Consider the following 18,839-nt stretch of genomic DNA (forward strand, 5'->3'; position numbering starts at 1 on the left):
AAGTAAATGAATCCAAAATTCCAAAGAGCTTTCAGTGCATTAAAAAAGAATGTGGGAAAGCTTTAGAAATGCCCCCAAATACAAATTTCTTTGTTGATTGCTTTCACCTAGTCCCCCAAAAGACTACATAGAAATATTGATGTCTCTGTGCATGTATGTGTATAGCGTTTCCTTTTTGTCACTCTTAGGGAAAATAAAAATAAAGTATTTGGAATAGAACTTTCAGAAAGTCCAGAAGGGTAACACTGTCCGGATGCTGCTGCAAGCCACAAGGCTGGATATAACCCAGAGACATTTGGTTCTACAATACCCGGACTACAGCAGCTTCAGACCTGCCCATGCTCAGATGTGTAGGCTTGAAAATGTGGTCCCAAAGAAAGACATATTCAACAACATAACCAAGAGCCTTTGTTGTTATGTAGCCCTGAAAGTGTCTCACTGTGGATCCATCCCAGAAATGACGGATCTTGCTTACGAATCTGAAGGGATTGTGGCATGTGGTTGGGTTGGGTGCAGCTGGGTGAGTTTAACAGTGAGCAGTGCAAGTAGCAGCTGTAGAGCTTCCAAGCAAAACACTCCAAGGTCCTCTCTCTTTCTCTCTCTCTCTCTGCTAAGCTGAAATCTGACCCTGCCTCACATACAGACAGTGAGTTTTAGGAGAAGCATCAAGGCCTAAAAGTCAGAAAGCTGAAAAAAAAAAGAAAGAGAAAGAAAGAGAGAGAGAGAGAGAGAGAGAGAGAGAGAGAAAGAAAGAAAGAAAGAAAGAAAGAGAAAGAAAGAGAAAGAAAAAGAAAGAAAGAAAGAAAGAGAGAAAGAGAAAGAAAGGCAAATCACTAGTCCTTAGATTCTCTTTAGCTCAATGCAGGGTTTCCAAAGGAATTATTGATAGCGTTAATTTGGAGATTTCTCAGCATCCATGCCCCACGGCCTTAGTTTTGGAAAAATGGCAGCCTGTTTTGGGTGGCAGTGGTGGAGTCATAGAAGCCCAGAGAAGGAGATTGTCCAAGATCTACACCCATTCATCCCTCCCTTCCTTCCTCCAGCCTCCAGCCCTTCACCACTCACCACATGCTAAGGCTGAGAAATAGGACTGGCACCTGGTCTGTGGTTCTGCGGTGGACAGGAGAGACTCGCATGGCACATCTTATATGTGCTTCTGTGAAGCGTCAGGGCAGGAGTCCTAAAAGTGGATGTATTTCCACGGGTCCTCTAAATGCATATACAAAGCAGAAGATGCAGCCTGTGTGAGGTCATAGCAAGGGGAAGCTGCAGGGTCACGTAGAAGGCAAGAGAAGTTATCAACAGAATCAAAAACTCCATCAGGACCCAGACTGGGTCTGGCTTGTGATCCCCTATGTCAGCCCACACCTTGCAGCGGGCTTTGGATGTAGTAAGAATAACTACAATAATAGCAATGGCTGTGATAATAGTAATTGTAGCAGCACAGCCCTGAGAGCACTTGCCGTGTGCTGAACAGGTTACTGGGACTATCTCAGTGAATCCTCACAACGCATTCAGGGAGGTACTGTCATCAGCCCGGCTTTACATGTGAAGACCCTGACACACAGAGGTTAAGTAAATTCCCAGGGTCACATGACAAGAGACCCAGAACAGGAAATGGGTGGTCTGATAACAGTTCTGGAACCCCCAATTCAGCAAGCAATTGTTGAATAAATGAGTGAATGAAGGATAGCTGACCACTTTACATGCATTCATTCAATCCTCTGACAAACTTCGGTGGTACCCCTCTCATGCTCATAACATTACAGATGAGGAATTCGGAGCACAGAGAATTTGTGTCACTTACCCAAGGTTACACAGGCAGCAAGTAGAGAGTCTGGCATGCAAACCTGGGCTGTGGGGCTCCAGACCTGCACCTCTGACCACCAGGCTTTCCCACCTCTCTGGTTTCTCAGGACTTGACTAAATCATTTCATCTTCACAGCAGCACCGCTGCACCTTTATTCCAAGCAAAAGGGGAACAAGGTTGCAAGGCAAAGAGCAAAGGCCACTTGGCCAGTGTGGGGGAGTCCAAGGAAGGAGGCTGCGGCAACCTGCATTTTTGCAGCAGTTGGGAGGGTGCTAGCAGTGGGGTTGGGGGGAAGCAGGTGGGTGGAGAGGTCCTTAGAAGGTAGAACCAGGATTAGGTTTTATGTAGAGAGGGAATAAGAAGGAATGGTCAGGGAGGTCCGCACCGTTTCTGACCTTGGTGGCAAGTAGGTCTCTCCAGGGACAGAGGAGGGAGAAGGGCAGACCTCAGGGCCAGGTGAACAAAGAGGAGGTTGCAAGGGGAGCTGTGACTGGGAGCAGTCCCTTAACCACCTGGGCGCCGGGTGCCCATTTTTACTATAAGAGGATTGGCAGAGGAGATTATGTAAACAGCCTTATCCAACGTCAAAATACGTGATCCAGATAGCGCTAAGGGGGAATACAGCAAGGGTCTTACAGGAGTGAGTTAGGAGGATCCATCCACTCCTGCCCATGATAACTCAGCCTCTAGATCGTTAACTTAAACTTTGGGCAACCCGAGCAAAATTAACATCAACTCCAAGAGCTCATAGTTTTAAATTCTCCACTAGCATCTTTGGAGATGCTGCTTCAAGACAGAGAAACAGAAGAGAAAAATCAAGAAGTATTCTTGAGGCCATAGATATTATCCTACATTCTAGATTATTTTCTCAGAAGGAGGAGAAAGACATATAGAAAATGATAACAGATTGGAGTGCAGACCGGCATCTTACACTTAAAGGATGTGCAGATATAAACCTCATTTAAGACTGAACTATATCTTGCCTTCTCTATGAGCTGGTTTGTAGTTTGACTCAACCACTTACACATTGCTTCACCTTGAGCAAGATACCAGAACTTTCCTGCCTCTGTTTCTTCATCTGTAAAATGGGCACGATAATGTTACCTATCTCACTGGCCTGTCACTCACAAATAGATCTCGCTTACTGAACAAGTATTACATGCTCAATTGCTTTAAGTTCTCTGTGTTTATTAATTCGTCTACTCCTCACAACAGCCCTAGGAGACATGGTATGAGATGAAATAAAACCATTTGTGTAAAGTACTTGGAAGGCTGCTTGGCGCAGAGCAAATGCTCAATAAAGTGATCTATTTTTATGTTTTTTTGTCCCTCCCCACAAAGAAAGTTAAATCCTGTAAGCTAATGAGTAGCGCTCTTTAAAAAAAAATGAGTTTTTTTCTTACAGAAACACTTTTTCCAATACTACTGTGTTCAGGTTCCACAGAAAACCCACTGATCTTTCAAGTTTAAAAGGCAGGCACAGGGACTCTACGGCAGTGAAAAATATTCTCTGTCTTTCCCTTTGAACACAATAACATCACAGCTGACTTCCCAGGAAATCAGACCTCATGCACGGACACCTCTATACGCAAATGGATAAAGATGGCTGTAATATGGAAATGCAGAAAAACGGTCAGACTTCAGGGAAGCTCGCGAAACACGCGCAGGCAGCATAGTGTGGGGTGTTTTTTAATGTTTTATTAAGAGTGATAAGGCCAAGCTGGAGGGAGGAGGGAAGGAGACGTTTGAAATCTGAAAGAATACGTTTCAGCTGCTGAGGTGAGCTGCCGTAACTGGGGACACTCCTAGGAAAATGACTCTGTTGGATCTCACACAATGTCCGCAGCCCATCCGGACTTCCCCAAAGTCCGCGCCTGTCGCTTTGTTATTCTAAGACTTTCTGAATGTTTCTGTTTTTATATACATTGTTTGGTACCAGGCTGCCCGCCTGGGGCCTTTGGTTTATAGGAAGGGGTTCAAAACAGCAACCCTTGCCACACGCCCATCTCCTTCCCAGACCCTGGGGGCTTCAGGGGCTCTGTAGACGGGATGGGATTTTCCCAGGTGGTCTTTTGCAACAGATGTCCTCAAAGGATGCACTTTGTGGCATTTTAGGCAATATTTGCACTTAAAAAAATCCACAACCTATCCTCACTATGTTTTAAGTATTTTAGGCAGAACTACAAAGTGATCCACCCTGACATGATGAATCCGCGCCCGTTTTCCAAGGGGGCGATGGTGATCGGGAGCTGCAGGTGTTGACTTTGATCAGAATTGACAAGCTCGTGGGGTGGTGCAGCTCTTCCCCTCCCCAGCCCTCCCCATTCCACCCTTGCCCCCAGGGCAGCAGCACCTGTTTACCTCCCGCACTCTCCCTGCACTATTTTTGCTTCTCATAAAACACTTGGATGTTGTTGGCTCTGAATAAGGTCATTCGTTTGCGAACTGCCTCTCTTCCTGAAGCTCATCTGAAACAGTCTTACTGAACTTGGGTCAGTATCACCTCGGTTTCTTTGCATTCCAGGATCACAGCAGAAGGCTCAAATTTGAACTAAACTCAGAAGCATTTTAGGTCAGCAAAACTTTTTTTTTTCCTTCCAAGGGACTTTATGTATTAGGAATGTAAGTGCCAACTTGCTTTTCCACACATGACACAGGGCAAAGAGAACATGAGATAGGAAGAAGTGGTGATTCTGATTTGCTATCATGATGACTCAGGTCTAAGTGGACAGAACAAAAGCAATGAGAACAAGAGAACAAGGCCAATTATAACATTTGACATTCTTCCATGGCAGTCATGCTTGTAACCATTTTCAAAAAAAAAAAAAAAATCCTACAGCAATGTTTTAAGCTGAATCTTCTCTCTTGAGTAAACAGAGGGCATCAGAGCAAAAAACCATGCAATAGAAAGGAAGCATCAAATGAAGCTGGAAATGTAGTATTTTTAACTCACCTCTACCTTCTAAAGGCTTTATTCTTTCCAAGACAAAAATCTTCACACATGTCCCAGGATAAGCCAAGGAAAAAAAAATCAGGTAAAATAATCCCTCTGGGTCGGGGGTGTGCATGTCACTCTGTCTGGTGAGGGGAGCTTTCTTAGTGAGATTAAAAAAAAATGGGGGGGGTGCGTGTAGGAGTGGAGGAAGGTTCTAGAAAAGATTTTGCTTCATGATTAAAAAAAAAAATGATGAGGAAACCTGTTCTTTTTTTTCTGCACATAATGTGGTGTGCGAGAATCACATATGGAGCTGTTGCAACCATTTCGTGACCATGAGGCAATACGCCCAACATTAAAGCCAAAATTCTGAGATGGCAGGTAAGCAAGATAGAGCCAGCCTCGTGAGCACTCATTAAACGACTGCACCCCCAGGATTCTTGTTATGCCAAGTAACCAACACTGCCTGGATCCCCCTGAGAGTGGCAGGTTGGGTGTTCTGTGCCTCTTAGGAACATACACCTGATATAGCAAATTAGTCCCTGGTGTCTCAAACCCTACTATGCACACAAATCACTGAGGCTCTTGCTAAAAGGCAGCTTCTGATTCCGTAGGTCTGGGTGGGACCCCAGATTCTGCATTTGTAATACGTTCCCAGGTGATGTCGATGCTTCTGTTTCTCCTGACCCCTTTGAGTGAAGAATCTATTTGGCCACCCACTTGAAGTTCAGAGCACCCCCACTCATTCATGGCTGTAATTATATGGACACATCTTGGGCATCACTTCCTGGGTGTCCTATAGTGGACTAGCTGTCAATTAAAACCATTTCTTATGTTGAGTTAACATTTGCTTCCTTGTGACTATTTCCTATTATTATCTCTACTTTTGCCACATAGAGCTTCACAGAGCAAGTCTACTTCTTTTTCCACGGGAAAGCCCCTTATGTATGGGAGCTTCTTACAAATGCAGAATTTGGGGTCCCACCCAGATCTACTGACTCAGGAGCTGCCTTTTAGCAAGAGCCCCAGTGATTTGTATGCACAGTAGGGTTTTGCGATGCCCAGGACTAATTTGCTATATCAGGTACATTTTCCTACGAGGCACAGACCACCCCACCTGCCAACTCTCATGGGATCCAGTGAGTAATATGTGCTCCCTAGATCTTTCTTTTTATTCTTAAAACTGTCGCCCAGATAACTTGGTTTCATCTGGCGAGCTGTCCCCTGAATGTGCTTACCATGGTCTCAATTCTTATCAAGGAAGAATGTGCCCAAGTAGAGACAATTCTCCAGGAAGCGTCTAACAAGGAGTGGGATCATTAGACACCCTCAGCAAACATTATACAAGATAATGGGACACTAAAAGCATTTTTTATTAAAACCAGGGACAAAACAAGGCTATCTATGATTACCGGTCACTACCCCGAACATGATTCACCCTGAAGTCCGAGAAGAAGAGGAAAGAAAAAGGAAGGTAAAACCATTGGAAACTGTCGTTATTTGCAGCTGTTGTCATTGAAAAGCGACTTGGCTGGAAATAGAATTGATGAGCTTTTCATAAGGAGACCAGGACAAAACATGGCTATAAAAATCAATAGCATCCTCATGCGCCAGCATTAACCAGTTGAAAATACAAAGAAAATTTAAGATCACATATGCAATGCCTACAACAAGCACAAACTATCTAGAAATTAACGTAGGGGGTGTGCAAGCCTTTTGGAAGACAATGTGAAGATGTTCTGACGAGCATAAATAATTGGCTCAAATAATTGGAAGTTCACGTCAGGTGCCTGTAAATATGTCAATTATCCCCAAGTTAATTCCTAAATATAATACAATTGCAACTTTAAAATATGTGTGTCTGTGGAACTCCACAAAATGATATTAAATCCATAAAATTTGAGCAGTAGTCAAGGAAAAAACCCTGGAACAGGGATAAGAAAGGACATAATCTATCAGTGAAGTACACCGTGAGTCTACAGTAACTAAGACAGCATGGGCCAAGTGTTAAAACAGACAAAATAATGGAACAAAATAGAAAATCCAGGAAGAGTCTCAAGTGAATTTCAAATAAATAAGAAAGGATGGATTACTCCGTCAATACTGTTGAGGCTTAGTTTAGATGTGGGGAAAGTAATATTCCATCCTCACCTCATGCCTTTCACCAAAATACATGTTGGATTGATAAAACATTTAAACATAAAAATAATACAGTAGTTAGGGAGAAAATGTTATCTAAAATTTTCATTCAATAGAAAGAAAATACTGGTAAATATTTTTTATAAACTTACCAGGAAAATGTCGTCTTAGCATGACATCGAAGCTAAAGCCATTTTTTAAAAAATCATCATTTCACTACATAAAAATGTAAAATTCTGTAATGTAAGAAATCAGTTAATTAAAAATAAAAATGCAAAATCTCCATAAACAAAATTAAAAGACAAAAACTAGAGTTTCTTGTCTGGGTCCACGAGTAGACAATTCAAATCAGAAGAAATACTAGTGACCCATATACCCGTGGAAAGTTATTTAACCTCACTTCTAATAATCCAAGTGTGCATGTATAAAAACGTGATCATTTGTGCCTAACAGGTCTGTCCTTTTTTTTTGTTTTGAGACAGAGTCTCACTCTGTCGCCCAGGCTGGAGTGCAGTGATGTGATCTCAGCTCACTGCAACCTCTGCCTCCCCAATTCAAGCAATTCTCCTGCCTCAGCCTCCCAGGTAGCTGGGATTACAGGCATCCGCCACCATGCCCGGCTAATTTGTTTGTATTTTCAGTAGAGACGGGGTTTCACCATGTTGGCCAGGCTGCTTTTGAACTCCTGAGCTCAAGTGATCTGCCCGCCTTGGCCTGCCAAAGTGCTAGGATTACAGGTGTGAGCCACTGTGCCTGGCCAAGTTGGTGCTTTTTTTTTAAAGCTGATAATACCTGGATTCTGCTCAGGCATGGAGAAATGGACTCCCCGTATCACATGAGTGGAACCATAAGGTAGCTCACCCTTCCTGGAGAACAACTGTGACGTGCACCTAGTGCCCTTTGCAGCGTACATGTCCTTTGACCCAGCAATTCCACTGCCAAATAAATGTTGTATTGAAAATTGGGAACAGTCTAAATATATACCAGTAAGCTGACTGTTCAAGCCAATTATGGAAAACCCTTAAAATAGAGTAACATGTAGTCATTAAAGTAATTATGTAGAACCATGTTATTAACATGGGATAATGGCCACATGGCCTTGCTAAGCAGGCTAATTTTCAGACAGGACAGACCAGGGCGGCCCTTCCAGTTTTGTTTTGTGTGGTGTGTTTTTGAATTTGTCCACGCCCCTGTGCCAAATCAGTTGTTAAACATTTCAAATATTACCCTGTGGTTACTAAACAAAGCAAGTTATATAATTCCTAAATAAGACAAGCCTGGACAACATAGTGAGACCCTGTCCCAAAAAAATAAAAAGAAAGAAAAGGAGGAGAGGAGGGAAAGGAAGGGGAGGGGAGAGGAGGGGATGGGGGCATGGTAAGGGAAGGGAAGGGGAGGGGGAGGGAAAGGAAGGCCAGGTGCAGTGGCTCTTGCCTGTAATCCCAGCACTTTGGGAGCCTGAGTGGGCAGATAACTTGAGGTCAGGAGTTTGAGACCAGCCTGACCAATATGGTGAAACCCCATCTCTACTAAAAATACAAAAATTAGCCGGGCATGGTGATGGGTACCTGTAATCGCAGTTATTCAGGAGGCTGAGGCAGGAGAATTGCTTGAACCCAGGAGGCAGAGGTTGCAGTGAGCTGAGATTACGCCATTGCACTCCAGCCTGGGCGACAGAGTGAGACTTCGTCTCAAAAAAAAAAAAAAAAAAAAAAGGGAAAGAAAGTAAGGCGCGCAGACTTTGCGGTATCTGCTTATTCTGGAGCAAGCGTTAAAATGGTGTCTGTTTCATGAGTGGGCATGTGCAGATCGCTATCCTAGTATTCATTTCACCCCTTTTCTCTTTGGGGATCCATGCAGCTGGGGGAATGCGATCCTCACCCCGTCTCCACTGGCTGACTTCATTGAGATATCCACAAAGGTGGGCACTGACCGAAACCAACCCAGTTGGTGTGAGGCTCAGGCGTGGGTGGGCACAGACACTCTCTCTTCCTCTGGGTCATGCAGCACAGGATGTAGGGTTCAAAGGGCCTCTGCCATGCTTACTATTTCAAGGGCCCCCGATCCCAGGAGAAGGTCAACACTTGGAGTGAGGCTATTTTCAGAAACTCCAACACTAAGCCACGGTGACATGACACGCCTCGAAGCAAACAGTGCCTGGATAAAATCTCTTCTGCGCTTTTCAGTCCATAAATTACTTTTTAGAGACAGTTCCGTGGGGTTTTCTCTTACTTGCAACCAACTGAGACAGGAATGTGACTGTCACAAAAGCAGCTGCCTCACTAGGCAGGAGACCAGCCAGGGGAGCGGAGTGGATTCGCCCGGGTGTTCGGGTTCGTTTGTTATTCCACAGTGAAACACCTCAAAACTTAGGTTCTTAAAATGACTCTTTTATTCATATTCGACTCACAATTTGGCAAGTCAGGAATGTTGTCAGGAATCGGCTGGGTCGTTTGTCTCTGGCCACCTTGGCAATGGCTGGGGTGGCTGGGGCTGGGGGATCCACTTCTGCTTTTCACTTCACTCACAAACCTGGCGTCTCGCTGCCCCCTTGGTCTCTCTCTTCCCACAAACCGCACATGGTGGCGCCTCCTCTTGGGCCTCCTCCCACGGCTGTGGCTTGGGCTTCCCCACAGCATGGCCGGCTCAGAGTAGTTAAACTTCTTACACCGCAATTGGCTCTGCCCAGAGAGAGCATTCTTTAAGAGACAGACAATGGGGCTGGCCAGGGTCCCCACTGCCATGCTGTCCCTCCCTCCCTCCCTCCCTCCCTTCCTTCTTCCTTCCTTCCTTCCTTCCTCTTTCTTTCTCTCTCTCTCTCTCTTTCTCTTTCTCTCTCTCTCTTTCTCTCCTCTTTTCTTTCTTCAACAGAGTCTTGCTTTGCTGTCCAGGGTATACAGTGCTGTGGTGTGATCAGAGCTCACTGACTCCTGGGCTCAAGTGATCCTACCCAACTCACTCTCCTAGGCCTCCATGCCCAGCTAATTTTTAAACATTTTGTGTAGAGATGGGACCTCCCTATGTTGCCCAGACTGGTTTCAAACTGCTGGGCTCAAGTGATCCCCCTGCCTCAGTCTTCCAAAGCAGTGGGATTACAGGCATGAAACACTGCACCAGGCAGCCCCAACCTCCCAGGCTCAGGGATCCTCCCAGCTTAGCCTCCCGAGCAGCTGTGACTACAAGCATGTGCCACCATACCCAACTAATTTTTTTTTTTTTTTCTTTTTTTTTGAGACGGAGTCTCGCTCTGTCGCCCAGGCTGGAGTGCAGTGGCCGGATCTCAGCTCACTGCAAGCTCTGCCTCCCGGGTTCACGCCATTCTCCTGCCTCAGCCTCCCGAGTAGCTGGGACTACAGGCGTCCGCCACCTCGCCCGGCTAGTTTTTTTGTAGTTTTAGTAGAGACGGGGTTTCACCGTGTTAGCCAGGATGGTCTCGATCTTCTGACCTCGTGATCCGCCCGTCTCGGCCTCCCAAAGTGCACCCAACTAATTTTTAAAACTTTTAGTAGATATGGGGTCTTGAACTCCTGGGTTCAAGCCATCCTCCCTCCTCAGCCTCCCAAAGTGCTGGGATTACCACCACGCTCTTTTGACAAAGCAGTCACGTAGCCCGCCTAACTTCAAGGAGAGGAAAGTGAGTCCCTGCCTCTCAGAGAAGGGGACAGGACCCTGTGGCCTCTCTTACCACCCGGGACAGGGTGCCCCTTAATCCACAAAGAGAAAGAGCGGAAACGGCTTCCTTTCATCTCCTGCCCCGGACACCCCATCTTTTGTTTTCTCATAAAATGGCAACAGAAGTTGATTCTAGATAGAATAATTAACTCCTTCCTGCCACTGTGAACCCGTCCCTGCCTTTTGCGGCACGCTGATTTTTAACCAGAGGAACTTCTCCTTGAAAGAGGCTGCTGGGCAGCAATTTTGTCAAACGTGCTCACAGTTTGGGAGCCACTGGAGGACTCCGGATCTGGTCTCCAGGCGGACGAGGGACACTTTTTGTGGGCTGAGTTTGTTTACTCCTGGAAAAACCTGGCTTCCTGTTTCTAAGGGGGAACAGGTTTAAAAGGCCTCATAAAAAAGGCTCTAAGGCCCCTTCACATCAAATGGCTCTTCCACAGTAACATTTGATGAGTTAAGTGTAAAGGAATCAGAAACATAAGGATTAAATTTCCTTGCAGATACACATAGGTTATAAATTAGGGGGGGGAAGAATCATGTCAAAACATGTTTTGGCATTTCGCCAAGACTGAAAAGATTTGAAAAACGGTTTTGAGATGGTAGACGTTACTGTGTTCTCTCTCAGCCCATCCTTCCCGGTTTGTAAGATTTATTTATTTTTCAGTAAACGGCAGGAGAATTGTAGACGTGGGTGGAGGGAAGTGGTTCTAATTCAAGTTACTGAGTTTTTAAAATTTTATTCCTGAGAGATGGTCCTGGATGGGGACATTCAGCATTCTCGTTTTGTGTGGGTTTTAATTGAGATTTCAAAGAAAGGCCTGTAGCTTTTATGGCTTTCAGTATGTTTCTTATTTAGATTAAGGGCCCAGGAAGCACAGGGCTGGTTGAGTTCAGTGGTCTGAGTACGGCTGCCTGGCCTTTCTTTCACCTGTTTTCAAGAGATTTATGCATCTGCAGGCTTTACATTTCATCATGGATGGAGCAGATTCTCTTCTTTGGCGGGTGGACAAAGAAGTTGAAGCTCCAGTACTTAGGAAGTATACAAAAGTAAAACCAGAGACGTGGGGATTTCTGCTTAAGAGGATATTTCTGGGGAAATATTTCACGATCTAGGACTGCAAAGATATAAACAGACTTTTTTTTTTTTTTTTTAAGATTTTCATTTAGGAAACGTTCACAAATCTGAGTTGTTAAAAATGGGTCCAGCGGCCAGGTACAGTGGCTTACACCTGTAATCCCAGCACTTTGGGAGGCTGAGGTGGGTGGATCACGAGGTCAGGTGTTTGAGACCAGCCTGGCCAACATGGTGAAACCCCGTCTCTACTAAAAATACAAAAATTAGGTGGGCGTGGTGCTGGGTGCCTGTAATCCCAGCTACTTGGGAGGCTGAGGGCTCTGAGGGAGGGGAATCACTTGAACCCAGGAGACAGAGGTTGCAGTGAGCCAAGATCGTACCACTGCACTCCAGCCTGGGCGAAAGAGTGAAACTCCATCTCAAAAAAAGAAAAAAAGGGTCCAGTGACGCTGTCAAGACTGGAGTTTTGGTGTGTGCCTGTGCAGCTGGTCCACATAATTTCTTGAGTCACTTAAAAAAGACGGCGAGTTTTGAGCCAACTGAAGAGCGCAAGGGACACCACAGGGGCCACCCAGAAACATTGATTTCCCGGCTTTAAAAAACAAAATTGACAACAGGAATGTTTTCCAGGGCAACTCCACCTACTAATTATGTTGTAGCTCCGCCTGTCATCAGCAGAGACAAGAAAGACTGGTCACCAGGACGTGAAAAACAGCAAAAACCTGTCCCCCTGGGCCACCCTTGACCGAGGAGCAGCCCTGCAAGATGTGTGGGGGCGAGCGCACAGTTCCTAGAAACACATTTCAGTTCCTACTGACCAGGGCACAGGTGCAGCTCCAAGCACAGCAGAGTCCACTCAAGTGGCAGCAATGATTTAGCATCACCTGGATGCCTCTGTCCATGTTCGGTGTTGCGAGTGTAGAAGGAGGTGGAGGAAGCACAGAGGAAGAGGAGGTTCGTGCATCCACCAGCAGCCCATCCTTAGCACTGGGTAGATCCGAGAGGGGCTTCTGTGTAGGTCTTTCTCCCGTTGTCCCTCCCAGTCCCCTCTCTTCCTCCCTGCCTCAGAAGGCTGACCCAACATGGCGCATCTCTCAGGGCCCCCTGACCTCTGGTCCAGTTTGGCCAACAGAGTGGTACCAGCAAAGGAGACAGGAGGACGGGGAGAGAGTGAACTTCCAGGGCATGGGTTCTGCCCTGTCCCTCCTGGCCAGGCCTAGTGTGGGGTTTGTCCCTTCCCTGCAGCTCCGGCTGTCGCGGGCTGTGGTTCCTGGATCGAGGCTGCAGGTCTTGGGAAGAGGCTTCTGCGCTGAGCTCCTCCTGGGCCCCATCAGACTGGTTCCCGTGCAGTGACACCCACTTGGCTGTTCTCTCTGGGCCTCGCCATTCACTTATGTTTCTCTTAACTCTACCCATTGTATGAGACAGGGTTCTCTAGAGGACCAGAACTAATGGAATAGATATATCGATAAAGGGGAGTTTATTCAGCAGGAACTCACGTGATCACAAGGTCCGACAATAGGCCATCTGCAGGCTGAGGAGTAAGGAGAGACAGTCCCAGTTCCAAACTTGAAGAACTCAGAGTCCGATGTTCAAGGGATCATCCAGGAAGCATCCAGCACGGGAGAAAGAGGTAGGCTGGGAGGCTAGGCTGGTCTCTCTTTTCACATTTTTCTGCCTGCTTATATTCGAGCTGAGCAGGTAGCTGATGCGATGGTGCCCACCCAGATTGAGGGAGGGTCTGCCTTTCCCAGTCCACTGACTCAAATGTGAATCTCCTCTGTCAACAGCCTCAGACACACCCAAGATCGATACTTTGTATCCTTCAATCCAATCAAGTTGACACTCAGTATTAACCATCACACACACCTTGATCAAGCGTCCCTCTCTTAAGTCCTTTCCAGGGAAACTGCCTGTCTTAGGGAGCTTGTGCTGCTCCAGTAAAATACCATGGGCTAGGTGACTTCACCAACAGACCTTTCCTGCTCCCAGTTCTGGAGGCAGCACAAGATCAATCATACAAGATCAAGGTGCTGATTCAGTTCCCTGTCAGGGCTCCATCCCTGGAGAGTACACAGCAGCCTCCTTACTGCCTGTCTTCAGTGTGTGGGGGTAAAGTGTCAGGCACTTTCCTGTTCTGATTCCATCATGGGGCCCCCACCTTCCTGGCCTGATCTCACCCCAGTCATTCCCCTAAAGTCCTCACCTGCTAATACCATCACACGGGGGGCCAGGCCTTCAACCCATGAATTCTGGGGGAACACAGCCCATGTGCCCTCTGAGAGCCGCCCGTCTCCTGCAGGAACCCCCATAGACCATCTTCTCACATCAACTTAAGCTATTTAATTCCCACAGATATTTATTGAATACTGTTGGGTCTGGGAGAAAAAACAAATAAACAAATCTTACCATTACAAGTGTATGAAAGCTTATCAGGCATTTAATACATAAGATCTCCTTCCATCCCCACAAAAATATTATTATTCCCATTTTCCAGAAAGGAGAAATGAGGGTTAAAGAAACTGCAGGGGTAAAAAAGGATGTTTGCACAGCCAAGGCTACCAATTAGTAGCAAAACAGTTATTAATCCTCAGGTTGATTTTCCTTTAAATAATTCATTGAGATGACATTCACACATGCTTTGTGTTAGAACACGTCTCTGCAGGGTTGAAAGCACCCTCACCCCTGGCACCTGGTCCTGTCTTCTCCAGGCAGATGTAGAGAATAGACGGTTCTGTATGAAGAATTTCCAAAATGTCATGGACCAGCGGGAAACTTTTTTTTCCTTTGGGACAGATTGGCCGTACTAGAAAATCATGCTTTTCTACCTCAGCTGAGCATTTCTACTTCTGTGGGTCATTCCAGTCCCATCTGATTGACAATCCCATTTCCCTGTGGGTCCTCCTCCTCCAGACCCTGAGCTCCACCCAGCCCCCCTCATTCTCAAGAGAACCCTCTTCCCTGAAGATCTGGAGGGTTCTTTCAGAGAAGAACCTGATAGCTCTTCTCCACTCCATATGGCTTCAAGTTCGTGCTTATTCTCACCATCCTTTCACTTCAGCCTGTGGCCCCAAATCTCCTGTGCAAACCCTTGGGCCTGTTCTCTCGATCTCAGTCCTTCCTCTGTTTACCACAGCTCATGTTTTCTTTCCCCCCAGAAAACTTAATAAATAAACCCCCTGTAAGCAGTTGGATTGTGTCACCCAATAGATACATCCAGGTCCTTAATCCTTGGTTCTGTGAATGTGACCTTCCTTATTTGGAAATAGGGTCTTTGTGGATGTAAGTAAGTTAAGGATCTTGGGACGTGATCATTCTGGATTTAGGGTGGGCACTAAATCCATAATTGGAGAAAGGAGAAGGAGATTTGAGACACAGAGACGCAGGAAGAAAACTGTGTGAAGATGGAGGCAGGGATTGGAGTGACACAGCCACATGCTGGGGGTCACCTGGAGCCACCAGAACCTGAAAGAGGCAGCAAGGAGCCTCCCCTAGAGCATTTGGAGAGGGCATGACCCTGTGGACACCACAACTTCAGACTTCTGGCCTCCAGATCTGTTCAAGGATAAATTTCTGCTGTTTGAAACCACCTAGTTTGTGGTGATTTGTTATGACAGGAAACTCACACACGTCTCCAAAAGTGTGCTTAGACAGGGGCTGTGAGAACACAGATTCTCAAGCTGGACAGGCTGAGTCTAAATCCTGCCTCCTGCCTCCTGCTACCTGCTAGCCGTGTGACCTTGGGCAAGGATGTAACATCTGCGCGGCTCATTGGTAAGAGAAGAACACTATGGCACCTTGGTCATGGGGCCGAGAGGACCAAGTAGGTCCATAAATGTGACCGTCAGAGCAGCCCCTGCTACACACGGCTGCAGCCCCACCCGCAGCTGGGATTCCACCCCGCCTCCTCCAGCCATGATTGTCTTGTCTGTTCATCATCTCAACGCAGACCCTTGGCACCGTCTGTAAGCCTGCCTTCTCCTTCGCTCCTGTCTCCCGGGAATGGGGGTCCTATGTGGTCTGTAACAGCATGCTCGCCGGCTCCCTATCCCACGCTGCTGCCCGGGCTCTGGCTGGTTTTGAGACCCCCTACCACCATCTGGATCCCGAGCCATGGCCTCTGGTCTCCAACGGGTCTGCTTGTCCGCAGGTCTTCCGCCCGGAGCCCTGACACGCACTGTGGAGTTCACACACTCACAGGGTCTGCGCTCCCCTGGTGGGCAGGACCACATTTCTACTGGTTTAAGAGCTGTTCAATCTATGGACACAATTATCTGGCTGGGGAGTAGCAAGGGGCAGGGGAAGAATGAAGAATGCTGCCTCCCCCAGCCTCAGGAATTGGTAGGCACGGTCCTGGGGCCTTGTTCAAGCCAAGGCCCAGAGACACACCAGGGGCGGCCACAGCCTCCCAAGCCTCCATGAAGTGCCCCGTGGCATCTGGGATGGTCCAGGGTCACCTTTCCCTGTTTTTTCCTCAACCACCACCCCTCCATCTCGGACAGCAAGTCACTGTAGGCCAAGGGGCTTCTGCTGTGTCCACCGGGTATAGCTTCCTTCAGAGACACAATAGAGGCTGCACAGAGGCAGGACGTATTAGGGTGTAGAGGACACACTCCCAGAACTGCCACGCTCAACTCGCCCTGTGCCTCCCGCACGGCAGGTCCTCCCGGGAGCTGAGGAGGGAGTCTCGTCCCATGATATCAAAACAAAACCATGCACAGAATCCCTTTGGCTTTGGGATTTAGGCAATGAAACGCAGGGCATGTCCTGCCACGTGATGGCCTATATTTGTCTCAGGTCCGCCACACATTGGCATCTTCCAGAGATGGGGCCCCACCCTCCCCATCCCGTCCACTCTCCCATCTTAGCCATCTGCAGGAGAGACACAGGCTGGAGAGACACAGGCTGCTGAAGGGCGGTTGAGAGCTGGCTCCAGCCCCGTGGCCCTGCCCTGTTGTCTCAGCACAGGCAACCTGCTGCTGATAGGCTGAAGAGCGTGAGGATAGCAAGGAGAATGCACACCAGCATCCTGAAGGCAGAGCCATTTCTCCAGTGCAGCCACCTGGGAAGTGAACTTGGTGGTGGAGGACCAGGACACAACAGGCCCCTTCCACTCCCTCCCCACCCTGCCCATCTCTTGCGCTGACTCAGACGTTTAGGGGCAAACAGACAGAGACAACTGCACCTGGGTCTGTAATGAAATACTAACTTCAAAAGGCTCAGCAGCTGTTTTCTGGAACTTGGCAGCCTGACTCCAAAGTCCCCTCAGCCCTCAGTCCAGCCTCTTTGTTGCCAATGCCTGACACGCTGGCCACAGAGCAAAGTCGAGGTGAACATTGGACCGTCCTGAAGCCAGGGGAGCACAGTCATTGTCATGATGGTTTTGTTTGTTTGTTTGTTTGTTTTTTGAGACAGAGTCTCGCTGTTGCCCAGGCTGGAGTGCAGTGGCGCCATCTCGGTTGACTGCAAGCTCCGCCTCCCGGGTTCACGCCATTCTCCTGCCTCAGCCTCCCCAGTAGCTGGGACTACAGGCGCCTGCCACCACGCCTGGCTAATTTTTTTGTATTTTTTTAGTAGAGACGGGGTTTCACTGTGTTAGCCAGGATGGTCTCGATCTCCTGACCTTGTGATCCGCCCGCCTCGGCCTCCCAGAGTGCTGGGATTACAGGTGTGAGCCACCGCGCCCGGCCGTCATGATGTTTTTAAAAGCCCTCTTCATCCATGGGTGTATGAATTGTTCCATCTTCTCGATTCCTCACGTTTTCCCTCTGAGCACAGCACCTTACCCCACTGTTTCAGACAGGTTTCTTGGTAGCAAGCAACAGAAACTCCCTCTCCAGCCATTTTCAGCTAAGGGGTGGGGGTGAGGGGTTGGAGGGGAAGGGGACATGAACAGGAGGCCAGAAGTCCAGAATTTGGAACCAGGAACCATGGGGCAGATAGCCTTGCCCTGTGCTTTGTGTGGTTACAGTTAACATAAAAATTCCCAGCGGTCCTCAGTTTCCTGCCCTGATCCACAAGAACCCTGGTTGAGACTGTCCAACTGGCTAGGCCTACACCAGCTGCCATTCCTAGGTTAAGCTGGGTGGGAAAGGAGAGAAGTTTTCCGGCTTCTGTAGTGGGAAGGAGGGTCTCCTTCCCAAGATAATCATGAGGATGGATTCCCAAAAGTATGACTGTTCCCGAAAGTCGGACTTTCTTGGGAAGAGAAGTCTGGATGATGGCTAGCCTCCTTCCCTGCAAAATGGCAGGTGTCCACAATGCAATGATAACACGGTAGGTCCTGGGAACGCCCTGCAGGGTATAAAGTCAGTACACCCTGACCACACTACGGGCCGGGGCGCTGTTTCCCTCCTCTTTGTGGTTCCAGGTTTCCCTGCAGAAGCCTTTGTACGGCCCGTGCATCTTGTAGGCACCTCTCCCCCGCTCCACGCCTCCCTGCCTAGGCTGTCTTCATGGGTCTCTACAGAGGGCAACCCAAGTTCAAGCAGCCGGAACGGGCAGCCGGCTGGAGCTTGGGTGGGGAGTGAGTCCTGCTGGCCAAATCTGACAGGAGATTCTCCATGGGACATGAACACCATCCGGCTTTATACCAGACAACACGCGAGCCAGTCCCCTCAGGAAGGCAGCCTCTCGCTATGTGGAGGGCTGCGGGGCAAGGAGGGGTTGCTCTCTGTGCTAGCCTAGATTGCAACTGAGCAAGAGATTAAGCTGAGGGCTTTGACCTTGACGCAGCCTTCACAAGTCCAGGAAGCGAGACACCAGAAACCTGACTCTGACTTCAGGCCAGGCAAACAATTACACGCACTTCGAGTATTTCTCTCCGGAGCTGTGTAAGGCACAGCGGAGATTTCCTCTCTGAACGGGGCTGTGTTACCCAATAGACCACCTAGTAACATGCCTGGGATGCATGATGGAAAAGCAGGGATGCCAGGAATTTATTTTTATGAAGTTGGTATTTCAAAAGGAGCATTGAAGAGAAGTCAATATGGCAGGTGCCGGCGGTTTGCCGGACTTCCTTATGCTTACCTCACATGTTAGAATTGTTTGGTTTTGAATTATTTGCAGGGACGGGGGCTAGTGTATGTTTTTCTGTGTCGGATCTCTTTGAAAGTCTCTACCCAGCCTGCCTTGCCAAGATAAAGGCCAGTGAGGCCCGATACTGGCACACTTGCTGCTGTAGCAATGTTTTTCTGTTTTGCTTT

The sequence above is a fragment of the Chlorocebus sabaeus genome, chromosome 11 (assembly GCF_047675955.1).
Source record: "Chlorocebus sabaeus isolate Y175 chromosome 11, mChlSab1.0.hap1, whole genome shotgun sequence".
Taxonomy (NCBI): domain Eukaryota; kingdom Metazoa; phylum Chordata; class Mammalia; order Primates; family Cercopithecidae; genus Chlorocebus; species Chlorocebus sabaeus.